The 16,798-nt window shown below is 46.8% G+C and overlaps 1 long non-coding RNA gene across 2 annotated transcripts; it reads left to right on the top strand.

Annotated features, from left to right (window-relative positions):
* Positions 1 to 1,418: 1,418 nt before the first annotated feature.
* LOC123068309 (uncharacterized) lies at positions 1,419 to 3,106 on the top strand. 2 transcript variants are annotated; one of them, XR_006431685.1, is made up of 2 exons: positions 1,419 to 1,886; positions 2,029 to 3,106. It is a non-coding gene; the product is annotated as an uncharacterized lncRNA (long non-coding RNA). The 2 variants fall into 2 exon arrangements; XR_006431686.1 differs by having other exon boundaries at positions 2,024 to 3,106.
* The last annotated feature ends 13,692 nt before the right edge of the window (positions 3,107 to 16,798 follow it).

The following is a 16,798-nucleotide window of genomic DNA, read 5'->3' as shown; positions in this document are numbered from 1 at the left end:
ATTTTTTTTTTGCTTCAAATGCCCATTTACCGAGGGGGGGGGGGGGGCGAAACATATGGTAACCGTGGTAAATCTTGAAATTTCAAGCAGTAACCAAAACCTTGGTGCCAACACCAGATCAATATGGACGCTTTCTCCTTTGTGTTTGTGCCTCTCATTTAATTATCTTACTCGCAGCAGCATCCGCGGCCGCCGAGTAGAGAACCCACAAAATAAACAGGCCCAAAAGCGAGGACAGTGGCCAAAGAAAGGACGAACGCGGCACAGTGTCGAGCCTCGCATGAAAAAACAAAACAACGACGAAACAGGATGCAGCCAGCGACGCAAATTAAATCAAGCCTCGCACGAGAAAACAAGCAGTAATACATCGAACGGTCCAGGACTTAGATGTAAGATAAATACATTACATCTAGATGTGAATTAGTAATTCCGTTTTCAAAATCTGGTTAGTCACTTTATATTTGAAAAATAATTAGTTACTACTTTTGTGGATCGAGGAAGTGGATAGTAAACAGCCGGTCCTTTTCTTGGGTCCTATATATTCGGCCTCCTCCACCTCCATCTGTTCACCTCACACAGTAGAGTACTCCAAGTCCTAGGCACCTAGCTACTGCGAGATGCAGAGGCACGCCGGCGATGAGCTCACCATCTCCGTCAACCCAGACACTCTCGACTGCCCCATCTGCTTCCACACCCTCAGGCCTCCGGTGTTCCAGTGCGCTGCCGGGCACGTGCTCTGCTCGTCCTGCCACGACAGACTCCGGCAGAGCCGCAAGTGCCCGGAGTGCTCCGTCGCCACCGGCTTCAGCCGCTGCTACGCCGTCGAGCGCATCCTGCGCCACGGCCTGGCCACCGTCACTATCAATGACAATCCAACGGTAGGATTCGACCTTATGCTACCTCCGACTCCGATTCGATCTGCTATCTTGCTAGCTATGTTGATTGATGATTGCATGTTTCTTGTGTGAGATGAGATGCAGGCCGGAGAGGTTGTCAGGATGGGCCCTTGCGGCGGCGGCGGCGGCAACGCCAGAAAGATAGGCATGGTGGGCGAGGTGACACGCATTGTCCAGGTCGCCGTCCGCCACTGCCGCGCCGTTGACGCCATTCACGTAACGTACATGCGGAAAGACCGGGAGGAGTCGAACGAGACCACCGAGCTCCGGGGAGGGAAAGGCGGCATGACCACAGTGGTAATCTTATCTTATTCTTACCTATATATATATATATATATATATATATATATATATATATATATATATATATATATATATATATATACTAATAAACCACGCATTGCTTCTGGTCGTCCGTCGCGCATTTTTGCAAAAAAGCCATTGCACTTTCTAATATTCAACCCGCGGTCCCTTATTAGGTGAGAAAACCCTTCGTTCTGACTATTGTTTTTGCAAGAAACCCTGTAGTTTCCTGTATTGAACCCGCGGCCCTTTCAAAGTGATAAAGCGTTCGACAGCGCGAGGAAGACGCGCGGATCCGGGCGCGGCGGATCTGCCGGCCGGTGCGGCGGCTTGCTCCGGTGGCGGCGGCGATGTCTTGCTCATCCAGTTAAAGAGAGAGACAGGGTGTGAGGGGGAGAGGAAAGAGAGGAAGGCATAGAAGGAGAAGTGTCGCAAGATGAGGGAGGGATCTCGCGGCAGGTGCGGGGGCTTGCTCGCAGCGGCGTCCGTCTCGTCCAGAGAAAGAGAGAGACAGGGCATGAGGGAGAGAGGAAAAAGAGGAAGAAAGGAGAAGGAGAATGGGCGCAAGGTGACGGAGACGGTCGCTGGCGGTGGCGCCTCCGGTGACCGGCCGGCGGCAGGGCGACCTGCACTTGGAGGAGGAGAACTGCGCAAGATGGATTCCAGCACCCTCCTACTCATATAATGGTGAGACCTCCTTCCCTCTCTCCCTTCCAGAGCCATAGGCTGACGACAAGGACAAGTCCCTGCTCGAGAAAACAGCAGGGAGCAACATGATTCACGGTCTAGATTAGAACAACACTGAACTGATATATTTTTTGTAGTACAGGAGCTTCAAGACAAAGGGCATCAGGCTTCACGGCAACACATTTATCTATAACTTTCTCCCCAAATCTGAAAGTATTTGGCCCCTAAATTCTAATTCTCATTAGAAAGTCAGAGTATTTGTGGAATATGGTCTATGAATATTGACAAATTTGATTGCAGCAGGGGCGACAAAGTTAGTGCAGTCCTCACCGTGCACATATATTTCAGGGTAAAATCAAACTTCAGTTAGAAGGACATGATCAGGCAGGAGATTCATGCAGCATTGGATGTGAGAGGCCCTAAATGCATTTAGCATGTGAAAAGATGTGTTTAGTATTGTTCCAAGTTGTTACCTTTCGAAAAGAGAACGCAACAGGGATAATTTTTTCTTCGAAGCACGAGTTAACCACAAGGAATCTCCATGCTTTTGCACCGGGTGTGAAATCAACTTTGAAAAATTGACATGGCTATTGTTTTTGCTTTTCCTGCTCAAGACAACAAAGGGATTGTTCAGGCTGATTTGTGTTTGTGCAGACAGACCTCAAGGAACCTCTGCCGAAGATTTACGTGGTGAAGGACTCGAACTGTATCTCACGTCCACTCGGCCACACCTGGGTTGGCTGCCAACAGCCCTCTGATTGAACAACTGCTCCGTCTATCCGAGTCTCTGTCGGTCGGCTGTTCTTCTCGGACATCACCATACAGCTCCTCAGCAGCAAACTCATGTGCTTCTCCACCAGAATCAATTCCCGAGCTGTTGATATCCCCTATTCCTCTAAGGATATGCCCATGGTAATTTTTTCCACAAGACGAGTGTTGCAGTATTTGTATGAACTGGAGTACTGTACTGTTGCAGTAGTGTACAACTGTACATACATGGTTTGAAAATCCTTTCTTTTTCAGTTATATATTAGAATGGAATTTGTACGGCTTGGACTGCATTTTCACAATCAATATGGTGTGTTCAAGTAGTGTAAATTGTTTAACTTGCTTTTTGGCCAGTATCCCGATATATGTGGATGTATCGTTGCTTTTTACAATCAATTTGTAATGTTGCTTAATGTACCGTTTGGTCTGCTTTTTTGGTCTGTATCCCTGAATCGACGCCCTTAAGCTCCTGTTGATTTCTATAATTCATGAGCACATATGAGCATCAAAAGAAAATATCCCATGATGAAACGTGAGCAAGTCTTGGTGAATGAACTGATATTTTTCATGCATTACAGGTGAAGCAAAAAAAAAATCAAGCTTTATAAGCTCCGCGGCCTCAAGGCCAATCCCCAGGTTGATGCCACCGCTACTGACTTTGCCACATCCCTATTACAGTTTAATTTTTAATTTATTAGAGAAACTGGATCAGTGCTTGGGGCTGGTGTGCTACGGTTGGTTTAGGCATGTGTCCAACAAGGCGGCGGCCACTATAAGATACTCTCCTGAGTTAGGACGGGTTTCGAATTTGCTGCTATTATGAGAAAAAATAAGAGAGAAAGGAATGTGATTTTTGCTGCTACTATATGATGCTTTGTTGTTACTGTTTTCTGTTTATTGTATCAACTGTTTGTCGTGTGAACTACCCATCAGATTTAGGCTCGGATGATTCAGATAGGATGGAAGATGCGTAGGAATCGTCTGTGACATTCTCAATGAATTCGATCCCTCGCCGGCGAGCTTCATCATGTAAGACCTTTAGTAATTTCATTCAAATTTATCTAGCAACAATTGCATGACTCTAGACCTGAACAATTGCACCCTATGAAAAAAAGATTACACACAATGTGGGGTTGGTGTAGATGAGATAGGGGTGGGCCAACAATCATTACAGGTCGGTCGACCTGCCACAGGACCGGACATGTTCGAGAAAACTCAATCCGATGGCCGCATGTGTCGTGTCTTCTCTTTCGACCTAACTTGTTATGTGGACGTAGTTGGATTTTTATTTAGCTAATCTGTGCTTGCTGAAATTCTCATATGATGCATGCGTTCATGGATGAGAATGTGGATTAATTGATAAATTCAATGAAGAGTATACAGGGGAAGAATGTTTTATAAGATACGAGCCTTCTTTCCCTAAGGGTTGCTTGGTATTTCTGCTTTTTAATATTGATAACATAGGTGCATATTCTTCTTAAATCTGAAACATATGTGATCTTAAATTGTTTTGCATAATCTAGAATTTAGTTCATGGGCTCAGTTTGTACTTCGCCGTTCTGGTGAGAATAAGAGGTATTTTTAACTATATACTCACATATATTTGAGATAAACATGTGATTGTCAAAGTAGTCATGGAAAGCAGTGGTTACTCAATACAGTGGATAGTAAAAGTTCGTTTACACCGATATTAAGGATGGTGCATGCATCAAGTGTAGATGACACAAGGATGGTGCCCACAATCATTACAAGTCCGTCAATAGACGAGGCTGCAGGAAAGAGCTCGCGAAAGTAGTGTGCTAAGTGTTATTACCAAGCTCGTCACCTTAGGATTCATCATTCATCGTGAATAGGCGGACAACTTGACCACCATCGGCGGTAGTGATGAGGAGGAAAAGCCGCAACGCTGATGGAGCGCTAGGGACATGTCATGATTTATTGTTCCCGTGGCAACGCACGGGCTCTTTTGCTAGTTACTCCTAACTAACAACGGGTCCACGGCCATTAGTTGCCTATAATCATTAGTCTCCGTGTGTTGTGGATGAGTTGACAAGCTGTGTTCTCCTCTTGTTTCGCGTGTGCAGTTCCGTCTGCAGCGGGACGAATACCTGACGAGCGTGGAAGGCCACTACAGCCACTTCAATGGTAACGTCGTCATCAGGTCGCTCAAGTTCGTCACCAACCTTCGCACCCACGGGCCGTTCGGGAACGCGTGCGGCGTGCGGTTCTCGCTCCCAGCGGGCGCCGGCGGCAGGATCGTCGGCTTCCATGCGCGGTGTGACGACCAGTACCTCCACGCCATTGGCACCTACGTCAAGATGGATGACCGTGCATCGTGATCGACCGCAAATTCGTTTGTATCGTGTAGCGACTGTTTTTGCATTCATTCATCTAGCTATTTCATTTCACTTGCTGCTTCTCAAGTTCCAACTCCGTCGATGATCGATGCTCTAGCCCCAGGACTGTTTAGCTAGGAGGAAAAATGTTAGGTTTAATCTTGATTTATGTATCTGCATATTTGTTTTGTGTTGCATACAGCTAGGTTTAGTATTCCCTCAGTCCCAAAATTCTGGTCTTAGATTAGTCAAGATATGGATGTATCTAATACTAAAACGTGACTTGATACATTTGTATTTAGACAAATCTAAAATAAAAATTTTGGGACGAATGGAGTATTTGCTGGCAAGTTGTACGTGCGTACCAAGATGGCAAAGTCTCGGTAAAAAGCGCAATAAAGCGAGTATGGTGTGTAGGCGTGATGCTATGGTGGATCACTTGGAGCTGAGACACATGGCCAAATTGTTAGTTTGTGTTGGTATGCATGCATGCACAAAGTTTGTTAATTGGCAGTTGAGATAATGCTGCGCACTTGCTGGACGTGGTCAAGCCCCGAGGGGCAAGCCCTGTGTATATATACTGTGCACCGAGAAATGAAAAGTGGGGCCGTGAGGGCTGAGGGAAAAGATGTAGCGCATGTGCTCTCATCGGGAGATATAAGAGCATCTCCGACAGAAGCACGCAGATGCAGCGCACTAAAAATTTTACAACATCGAAATAGCGCTTTTGCGCGCCGAACTAGTCAGTTGCTTTACCAAGAGCCAAAAATTTGTAGCGCGCCAGCGTGCCGCTTCAGCAGGCGCGGTAAAATAGAGCGCGCACACAGCCAGCGCACAAAAAACAATACAGGATGATCTCAGACATCCAAAATATGCAAATTTCACACAAACAAGATGATCGCAAGCAAGTTCATGAACAAGTTTACACGAACGAATTAAACATCAACAATCATTCCCCATCTTCTTCCATCTCGTTTGTCTCCTCTTGTTCGTCATTTTCTTCTTCCGATTCTCCATCCTCTTGTTCGTCCTCTCCTTGATTGAAAACTCGAACGGTGTTTGCACTATCAACAAAGTCATCATGCGAAGGCATGTGAGGCTGCCATGGTTCATTTGGAAGCGGAGCTCCGTGGTTTCACGGCGGGTGACGGCGCGACGCCACCCTACGCGCTCGTCCGGGGCGACATGAAGAGCCCGCGTGCGAGGCTAGCGTTCGGAGCCGCAGGGGCGGTGGTGGCGGAGGCAGAGGTATAGCCCGCGCTAGGGTTTGCGGCGGCGGCGGCGATGAAGAGGTCACGCATGTATGGAGGGGTTAGGGGGGTGTTGGTGCACCCGTCCATGGCTGGAGGTCGCTGGCGGCGGTGCGGGGTGTGGCGAAAGCAGGCGCGGGCGGAGAGTTCAGCGGCGGTTGCTCGCTCGCGCGTGATTTCTTTCTGTCACGTGCGATAGCGGACGCCTGAAAAAAGCAGCGCGTGACGCAGTTCTGTTCGGCGCGCGGAGTGGTTTTTAGTGCGTGCGTGATTTTTGCGCGTCTGCTGGAGCTGCCGATTCGGTCGCACGCGCTAAAAAGCTGTTTTTCAGGCATGCGGCTTATTTAGTGCATCTGTTGGAGATGCTCTAAGCAAAGCTAGTAGTCTCCAGGTGAAGTGTGTGTGTGCGCGCGCGTGTGTGTGCCCCCTTTGCATGTGTTCTTGTGAGAAACCATAAAAGAGAGAAGAGAGAGCTATGTGAGGCAGCTCGAGGTAGAAGAAGAAGCGGCGCCGCGAGGAGCAGGCGCCAAAATCGATGCGGCCAAGGCCTCCATGTTTATTATTGCCTTTGCCGGTGAACCTTTTTTCAAGGAACTTTGCTGTTGAACTTGATCGATAAACACAGAAAATCAAGTCCATTTATTGAATTATTTCATCTTTTTTACGGAATCTGTAAAAAAATATATTAAAACCAGTTCCCTGTTGAAGGCTAGAAGCGGATTGTTTTCTCTCTTTTCTATGGTTACGATCTTTAGCATCTCCAACGCCGGGCCACAAATCAAGGCTAAACGTTTTATGAAGATTTTTTTTAAGGCGGAGGCAAAGATTGCCTCATCTATTAATTAAGCAGAAGAGAATTGTCCAGTTAATTACGAAAAACCGGGCAAAAGCCAGGACAACAAGGGCCAAGCCCACTTTCATAGACTAAAACAGCAGGGCAAAGCCCACTCTAATCAACGACAAGTCGACCTGCGGCCAGACAACGCAGCTCTGACTCTGATCGAGAACTCAGAAGAACAAAATCAGGCATGGCTGGCGCCACGGAAGATCGCCGAACGGGCCACCTACAGCCAGTCGTCGTACGCCACAGGGCCGTGCCGCCGCAGCTTCGACTCCACAGCAACAAGCAAACCGAGGTAAAACCGTGGACACACCGGAGAAGAGCCGACTACCGCAACCATTGTCGTGTCGCCTACATCGCTCCCACCATCATCGTTGCCACAAAAGACTGGTTGCCACAATGATTCTCTCGGGGCCGCCGCCCCGACATCCACCGCTCCGTCGCGCCCAGCACAATGAACCGGCACCGCCTTCCGGGGCCGCCGCCCCAACATACCACCGCTCCACTCGAGCAGCAATGCCGCACAACCCAGCTGCTCGCAGCCCACGCTGCCCAAGGTAACCACTCGCAGACCACGAACGTCGCACCACATCTGGGGCCGCCGCCCCGACGTAAAGTCAGACCGCCCCCTCTGGGGCGCATTGACCGAGCCGACACCCCTACCGCCCAAGCGGGACATCGATGCCACCCAACCAATGTCGAGATAGAGCCCCACCTCATAGAGCTGCCATTCGCATTGTTCCCGAGATCGCCATCTTGGCGCACAATCAGAAACCACCCGGAGCTGCCGCCCCGACGTCCACTGTCCCAGCCGATGAAGAGATCCGTGCAAACCGCAATATGCTGACTCTCCAAGGCGATGCCTCAAAGAAGGAAACGACGTAGCCGCCGTCATCGCCCGCTTCAACCATCTGAAGCTAGAGATTTCTCCCGGAGAGTCGTGTAATGGAGCTTCACGGCAACACCTTCAAGAAGGAGAACAACACCATGGCCATCGCGCCGCTGTTGCCGGCATCGACCCAAAGTCAGTGCTGGACTTTCGCCCGAAGCTCCTCCACATCTTGGAATCTGAGCAGATCTGAAGCGCTGCACATCACACAATCCCCCGGTCGACTTCCATCGGCTCCACCTTGTGATGCAGCAGCCGCCGCACCTCTCAAATGCGCAGGACCCGCCAGATCCGCGGCCTCCACCAACCTGCGCGGCCATGCCTGGCCGCCCGTCGTGGCCACCACGTGCAGCCTCGAGCCTGCACAACGCAACCGAGCTGTAACTGCAGGTCACCCCGCCGCGCGCCAGATCCACGCCGGCATCGCCATCTCCCGCGAGCAGACAGCCGCGCCGCTGGACTGCCATCCAGAAACCGACCACCCGCGCCCCATCAGATCCATGCGCCAGGGCTCCAGATCCGCCGCCCCGCAGCCGTACGCAGGACGAGCTCAGCGAGGAAGGAGCAGCACCACCGCCGCAACCAGGGCCGGTGAGGATCCACGCCTGAAGCGATGCACGCCTGCACCGCCGTCCGCTCGACGCCCCATGCGCTGGCGCCCGCACGAGCCAGCCACACGGGAGCTCCATCACGCGGAGGGAGAAGCCCCACCGCCGCCGCATCCTGGCGGCGGCGAGGGGAGGGGAGACGAGGGAGGAGCTTCTTGCCCGGTGGCGGCTAGCTTGCCGCCTGTGCCGCTCGTGCGGAGCGATGCGGGGGGCCGAGAGGTGTTGTCCCGAAGATGTTTGCCATTATTGGTGATCTGCACAGTATGTAGTTGCAGAATCAGCTAATCTTTTATTTTATTTTTTTGAGTGGATGAAGAATCAGCTAATTAAGCGAGGCTTTATGCAGTCGCAAGGCTTCTAGTATGGTACTAGTTCTTTTTAGTATGGCTGGTCACAGCTGTGTTTGTGGAATGTTAGCAATTACTCCCTCCGTCCCATAATGTCGGACATTTTCTGACACTAGTGTAGTGTTAAAAAAGTCTGATATTATGGGATGAAGTGAGTATGTATCAAGAACTGCAGGAATCATCCACTTGGCCGTACAGTGCAAGAGGTTCGATAGCTGCTAATAACAGTACATTATATATGTGCCTGGAAGTAATGGTCATATGTGGAACTGTATATTCATATAGAAGCGAGCTCAAGATCAGCAGTGGCATGAGCCACTATACAAAATTAGCGATAGATCCTTTGCACTCTAAAACTTTTGAATACTCTCAAAACGTCCAAAAGAGAACACGAGTTTATTGTTAGACCATTTATGAAGTGACATGGTTATGTATGATGTACTCCCTCCGTAAACTAATATAAGAGCGTTTAGATCACTACTTTAGTGATCTAAACGCTCTTATATTAGTTTACAGAGGGAGTAGTTGCTAGTGTGCTTCTATGTATCCAGCATGGTTATGTATGATCATGTCTTTAAAGAAATATTTGACAAAACACAAAAAGAATCCAGTGCATTATTTGTTGGAAGAGATGAAACGCTCCAAATCCAACTTACAAAGATGAAATCTATCGTCACGCTAGTCGAGTGCGTTAAGTGCGTCCCTGGATGTTCCGTCAAGGGGATCATAGACTTGAAGTGTATCGGATTTGATGGGTGATTACATAAGCAGTAGAAAATCAACTTTCCACCATGTACGACCATCAATGGCATCGAAATATACTTGCATTGTGGATTTATTGGGATAGTGTACACTTTAACCCAGATGCTCTTGTCGGAATCGGTCAGAACCCAATCGTTGGCATTTCTGTCACCAATGCTCGACAACTCCGACCGAACCAGGCATAACGAGCCAGTAAGCTCGCCTAAATGGTCTCGCCAATACCGTGATCTCACTTTTGGGGAGCTTTTGATGACCTTGTTCCATTCCTCCCTCTCAAGGTCAAAGCAAATAACCATGTCTGGGTTTTGATATATTTGTTCTATTGATGCCAGTACATAAAGTATACCATCAATCACAACGGGATATCATACAGGACGACACTGACTGGGGGTGGCCATGCCGTCCTCCACCCTGGACCATCTTCCAAAGCGAGGATTTCGCAAGCCTCATGTGTGATGCAAACCACCTTGTGCACACTGGACGGGGTGGCAGCACCGAAGCCGATGACAATATTCCCTCTCATGGCCGGTCTCGAGCAGGTTAAGATTTCCTCCCCGCTTGCGACGTCAATCACTTGGGCATAACCGGGAAACAAGTAATTGATCATAAAGAAGAGGCCGTCGGTGCTTGGGTAATATTTGGAAGGCAAATCCATCTTGACTGCCCTTACAATGTTTCCATCCATGTCAAGCAGCTGAAGATCCCCGTCGTGTCCGGTGATGAGTGTTAGAGTTAACCTTATTCTTTAGTTTTTCATCATATTTTGAGTCATGCATGTAGTTCAAGCTGCGGCAGTTGTGCACGTTAGAGTTGTGCTTCACATTAACCTTGTTCTGATTCATGACGGAGACGCACGTGACTATAGCTGTCGTTGGTTGATGGAGACGACGGTGGCGGAAAGATCATAGGCTGCTTTGATTGAACCTTGGTCGCCAGGAGGGATGGTACGCTGGTGGCCGGAGAGGGAGGGCCGGCCGAAGCACAACAGCAAACCCTAACCAAACTAATTATCTCGGTCGCGCCGATAGTGAAGCTAACCCGGTGGAGATTTTCTGGGATCGATGAATTTCGCCTCACGGGTGCAGGCCTCAACTTTAAGCACGGCCACGAGCGAAGAGGCCCATCCAAACAATCTTTCTTCCCCACGCCAGCTCGTACAATCCTCCTACTCCTTTGTTCACAGATATAACACTAAAAAAAACTACGTACTTTGTTTTCAGACTGACACGGCCATGCTGCATTACAGGACCGTGTTCCGTGTAGTGCACCAAGAAAGTTGCATACGGACATATGTCAAACGTCACAATAAATCAGATTTTTGCGGAGGAGGAGGGAGACGTACATATTAATCACAGCAGCCGATCACCGGCCTCCTCGTCTGGTAGAAGACGGAAACAACAAAAGCTAGATCTTCTCAATCTTTCTTGTGTATACATATTATAAACTTTTTTGAAGGAAAAGGCAGAGTGCTGACTTAATAATAAACCAGCAAACATGTCCGTGCGTTGCAACGGGAGAACACAAAATTCCATATTCTTGCATAGTTGTTCACTAATATTGTTTGGAGGTAATTATATTTTTTTCATATTTCGATTCATGTTTGTTCTTGCATTTTTGTTCACTAATATTATCACGGTATTGTCGTGACTAATGGTGGAAATGTTTTCATTGCAACTTAATGGCTCTACGCTTCCACATACGTACAAGAGCCCTTTTTAACGACTTACGGTGGACTCATTTGTATGCAATTAAATTAACTACACATAGCTTTTTCATGTTGTAATCTCAACCGTTATAATTAGAACTAATGGATCCGTTTTGATTACTTTTTGTTTAGAGCTCATTATATATTTTCATATTTAGATTTCTGCATTTGTTCTTGCATTTTTTCACCAATATTACATTGTGTGTAGTTTACACTAATAGTGTATCGAAAACCTCCGTATGTGTTTTGGCACCAACAACAAAACTATATATGTGTTTTTTTCTTATGATGTTCCATTTTTCAAAACTCTTCATCTATTATAATTTATTGCACAACTATATTTTTCTTTGATCTCCTTCCACTACATGCTCTAATCTATGAGAGGAATACCAAATTATACGTTAAATAGACCCCTATGCACGTAGCAAATATTAGAAAAAGCTGATGCTTGGTGCCTTTTCTGATGTCAGCATGAAATCATCTATAATACCTAAATAGTTCATCCCCACTATCCTATTTCTCTTGACATGCATGCTATCCACATCAGCAGCCTAGCCACATCAGCGTTTCAATACATTCTCGTGCCTCCACATCATCATCTTGCTTGCACCATCCTGCATGTTCCCTTCCACGACTGATTTATTGCCAATGGGATGTACTACGAGACACTGCATCGTGTAAGGCCCACACGTTTGCCGTCTGATCCCCTTCCCTTGAGTCACACACCTTCCCGTCCTATCCCCTCCCCGTACGATATTGGCAACTGAAGAGGCGGTGATCCCTTAACTCTCCCCTATGATCTGTAAAGGCACGCGGCTTCATGAACTACAAGTGGGAAATCAAGAGCCCTCCATATTGGCACTACTCCTCTTCCGGTTGTCTCCGAGTTAGTATATATAGCAGATAGTAGATTTGTGTCTCCGTGCAACACCAAAAATCAAAGCAATCAATCTCCTTCTGTTATCTCTTCTTTTGTTGCGAACTTCTCTCAAACCCTCTAGAGGAGGACTTCCGGCGGCCAAATCTGTCGCTCTGTCTAGCCTCCACCAGCAGTTCTCGGCAGATGGAGATGGAGAGTGTACAGTTGTTTCTAGGGTTTCTGTGGTGGTGCCTGTCAGGTGGAGGAGGGTGCGCTGCATAGGAATAAAGCCCCCTGACTCCATCCCTGTCGTGGTCGTGTGAGTTCCGGTGAGGCCGGGTATGCTCCTGCATGGTGAGTTCCGGTGAGTCTTTTTTTTTTTTTGCCTTGAGGTGGGCGGACGGCTGTAACTGTATGGATTGTGTTGAATCGTTGACGCTGGTGAGTGGCTTCTCATGTTTTCCTCCGATCATTGGGGTGATTGCAGGGGGCAGAGGAGCATGCGGTTGGGCAGGGACAACGGCCATGTTCGTCAACTGGAAAACATCCTCATTTGCTCCGGTAATTCTTGTGGCCTGAAAAAACTTCTCATGGTGCTGCGCATGGTCGCAGTGTCCAATTTTTGTCCCTGCTCCGACATGCACACCGGCGACAGCGTAACTTGGTCAGGGGCGGTGCCGCAAAGCTTGGTTGAGGTAGAGCTTCCCCAGGAACCGGGCTGTAAGGTGCATATTTTGAGGGTGCTCTGGGCGAATGGCTTGAACAACTGTCCTTCGTGGTATGTACTTTATGTGTATGCATCGGTACTGTACGTGCGTGTGGTATTGTCACTCATGGACATGTTCTAATGAAACTGTGAAGTACTTTTCTGGAAAAATAATCTTTGCTGTTATAGCGGATGGTGACCCCTTGATAAAAGGAACATTTGTAATTAGGAGGGTGACTGAAGAAAAATCTATGGATTCTATACTTCAAATGTAATTACGAGGGTAACGAGTAATGCATATTATTTGTTTTGACAATGTAATTACGAGCGTAACAAGTAGTAATGCATATTATATGTTTTGACAGCAGCAGGTTAGAAATTCTGTTTTTTAATGTCCTCGATCCTATTTTTGTTCACATTCTTTTCTTTTGTTATATAGGCCGGCCTGATGTTTTGGACCCATGTGAATCTTTCATATGAAGCTCACATGTAGAAGATGCAGTGCCTCTCTGTTATTTCTTTATAAAGAAGATAGTTATTTTGATGACCTCACATGCTACGTCGTAAACCATGCGTGCAAACTTCTCACAAAACTGGACTACAACTTTTTCCTAAAATTAAGGAATTATGTTGTTCTTAAATTTAAATTAGTTATGACTAGAGTGATCACCTTCATTTGTACTCCCTCCATTCCTAAGTATACGTATTTTTAAAGATTTCAATAGAAACTACATATATAAACATATTTTAAAGTGTAGATTCACTCATTCTGACGCTCCATATGTAGTCCCTTATTGATATCCCTAAAATGACTTATATTCAGAAACAGAGGGAGTTGTCAAAAAGAACTCTCATTACTACTATTTCGGACAATTTCTAATTACATACCAAATATTAAATATTCCTGTCTATGTGGTAACTACTTTGATCTGTATTCCTTACACTAATGGTAGATCTGACGCTTGGAGCAAATATATGTACGTCATGTTACACAAATTTGTTAAAAATGACACCCCGTTTGCCTTCAATCCAATAGGTTTCTCTTTTTATACAACGTTTTGTCACATGCTTCATATACTTTATTGTTTTCAAAATTTATCTTGAGAGCATTCTTAAATTTGTTTTCATAATAGTTTTAGTATTTTTGCATTTATTTATGCAATTTTTTTGCTAAGATCCCCGCAGCAACGCGCAGGGCATCATCTAGTTAATTGTAATTAGCCTGCTCGAACCGGATTGGCTCTGTGTAAAAATTTGGAAGTGTTAAATAAAAAGGGGTTGATGCTTGCTTCTTTATTGTGACACCATCAAATGTAATTAGTATATGAACTGGATTGTCTCTTGCATACAACCTAACTTAGAGAGGGTGGCACATTCCGTTCATGAACACAAGCCACGGCTCGGCCTGGTGGCATGGCTAGCGGCCCAGCTTGTGGAGGTTGTGGATTCGACTCCCCCCATCAAAGTAATTAATTTTTAAACTGATAGGAGGAGTCCCTCCAAGTACATGAAGAAACACGACAGACGAAAATCTTGGTTGACAGGTGAAGGAACGTACCAAAATTTGGAAGGAAGAAACGCTCCTCTCTTTTATTAGTAGGTATAGATAAAGCCATAAGGGCAAGGGCAAAAATTTAGTACAGAACCATTGCAACAACATCAAATGACGATCAGATGACATCGTCTTAGAGAGTCACACATGCCAGCTCTACTAGCGCAAACAAGAGCAAAACACAATGCAAACAAAAACTAAGCTACGACATGGTGAGAGGTGGCATCACTCCAGACGACAACAATGAAATGGCGGTAGCATAAACCTTGGCGATTATCAGGTCAACAACATCGATGTCGCAGGCCATCATGAGTGGCTTCCACTTCTGCAATAAGGGTTGAGGAGGAGTAATGGCGGTGACCGGCGGGGATGAGGAGGAGGGCCGACAAGGAAGGTTACCTGGTGGAGGGATTGAGGAGGAGTAATGGCGGCAGCCGGCGGGGATGAGGAGGAGGGCCGACAAGGAAGGTTAACTGGCGGCGCCGTCGGGTGCTTCCTCGACGTCGCCGCCTCTAGTCACGGGGGTGGGAGTGGTTGCTTCGGTCAAGCAGGGGGATCAAGACAGGCTTGAAATGTTTTCTTTTGCGGGAGGCATGAATACATGCCAAATCGGAGGGGTTGGGCTCCGTATCATGGGAGGCCTCGGTGCATGGGATTGATTTTGTCGCTGTATTGGTTCGATTTCAGACCGATGTTTCCGTTGGCATGCCAAACAACCGAATTGATGGTTTGAGAATACAAAATCCAATTCAGGACCCCCAATAGAGACATCCAAACGCAGCGTAAGTGTACTTCTATCTTCTCGATGCATTTTAAAGAAAACAAAATTGCTTTCAGTAACATTCAACACATGGTCTTCTAACTTTCTGTGTGCACTGCTCATTGGAGGTGGGGTAGTTAGAGGAGAGAGATGGTGACTTCCATTATATGTAGTACTACCTCCGTCCTAGTTTATTGGTCTCCTTCATATTTAGTTTCAAATTTTGACCATAGGTTTAACTAACAAAATGTAAATGGATGTCACCGAAAAATTATACCATTACAAACTATGTTCAAATACAAATCCAGCGTTATTTTTTATGACATGCATTAACATTTTGCTAATTAAATTTATGGTCAAAATTTGACACAAATGACGAAAAAGACCAATAAACCAGGACGAAGGTAGTACTCCTTATTCGAGAACGGAGGGACTATATGACACAAATTTTTTTGAATAATAACAACACTCACTAGGTTTTCATTTACCCAACGAATTTCTCCGAAGTCAAAAGTTGGCTGAAACTGCATGCCGGCTGTGAAGCTTGATTAAAAAAAGTGATTTTCTCGAGAAAGGAGCAAGGCGTAGTATTAATCACAGCAGTTAACACCCGACGGCTTCCTTGATGGATCGCAGGAAGTATGTTTGCTTCTTGAAATGTTTTCTCGAGAATAGGATCGCAGGAAGTACTCCCTCCGTCCGGGTTTATTGGGCCCCTAAGCCACAACACAAAGACCAAGGATGTACATGCATATAGAGATTTACGCAATAAATCAGCTTAATTTGCTTCCTAACTACCCTATTAAATTGCCCTGTTAACTAAAAAAGGCGCATGCAGTGGCCGGTGTGCGCATGCAGCCTGCACCCATGCCCAATCGGCAAGGTTCCAGCGTGGGCTCCAATGCAAAGATGCATGCACGGGAAAGATTTCAGGTAATAAAGCAAGGTAATTAATATATGGGCCTAATAAAAAGGTACAACCATGTGTGGCTTAAGGGCCCAATAAAGGGGTGTTTGGTTCAGGGACTTTTTAGTCCCAGAAACTAGAAAAGGTCCCTAAAAAGTCTCTAAAAACCCCGACGGAGGGAGTACGGGCGAATGTGCGCTGCATGCCATTACTCCAATGTCGCACGGACAGACGTTCGGTGGAAGACTGAACGGCAAAGCTGGACGGCCTCTCATCCGTCTTCCGCTTGCATATCGCTATATACTCGAACTCTCACTACTACTGCGATCTACGCCATAGCTGTGTTGGTCCAGGAGGAGGAGCACCTGATTAGGAACATCGGTCTGTGGGGAACGCTTGGAGGAGTGCGCTCCGAGGTAATACACTTGGCACATTCTATTTCCTTTATTCTGTTTTTCCTACAAGACGACTTATATTAGTTTATAGAGAGAGTACTTTGTAACTGACTTGCAACGAGGATAATTCATCGATCTTTCTTTTGGCATGTTCAGATCTGTCTGGGGCCTGATGAGTACCTCACCAGCGTGAGAGGGTATGTAGGCCACTTCGAAGGCTGGTTCGT

Source organism: Triticum aestivum, chromosome 3B (genome assembly GCF_018294505.1).
Source record: "Triticum aestivum cultivar Chinese Spring chromosome 3B, IWGSC CS RefSeq v2.1, whole genome shotgun sequence".
NCBI classification, from domain to species: domain Eukaryota; kingdom Viridiplantae; phylum Streptophyta; class Magnoliopsida; order Poales; family Poaceae; genus Triticum; species Triticum aestivum.
The sequence above is the reverse complement of the archived record's forward strand: the minus strand, read 5'-3'. Positions and strand labels throughout refer to the sequence as shown.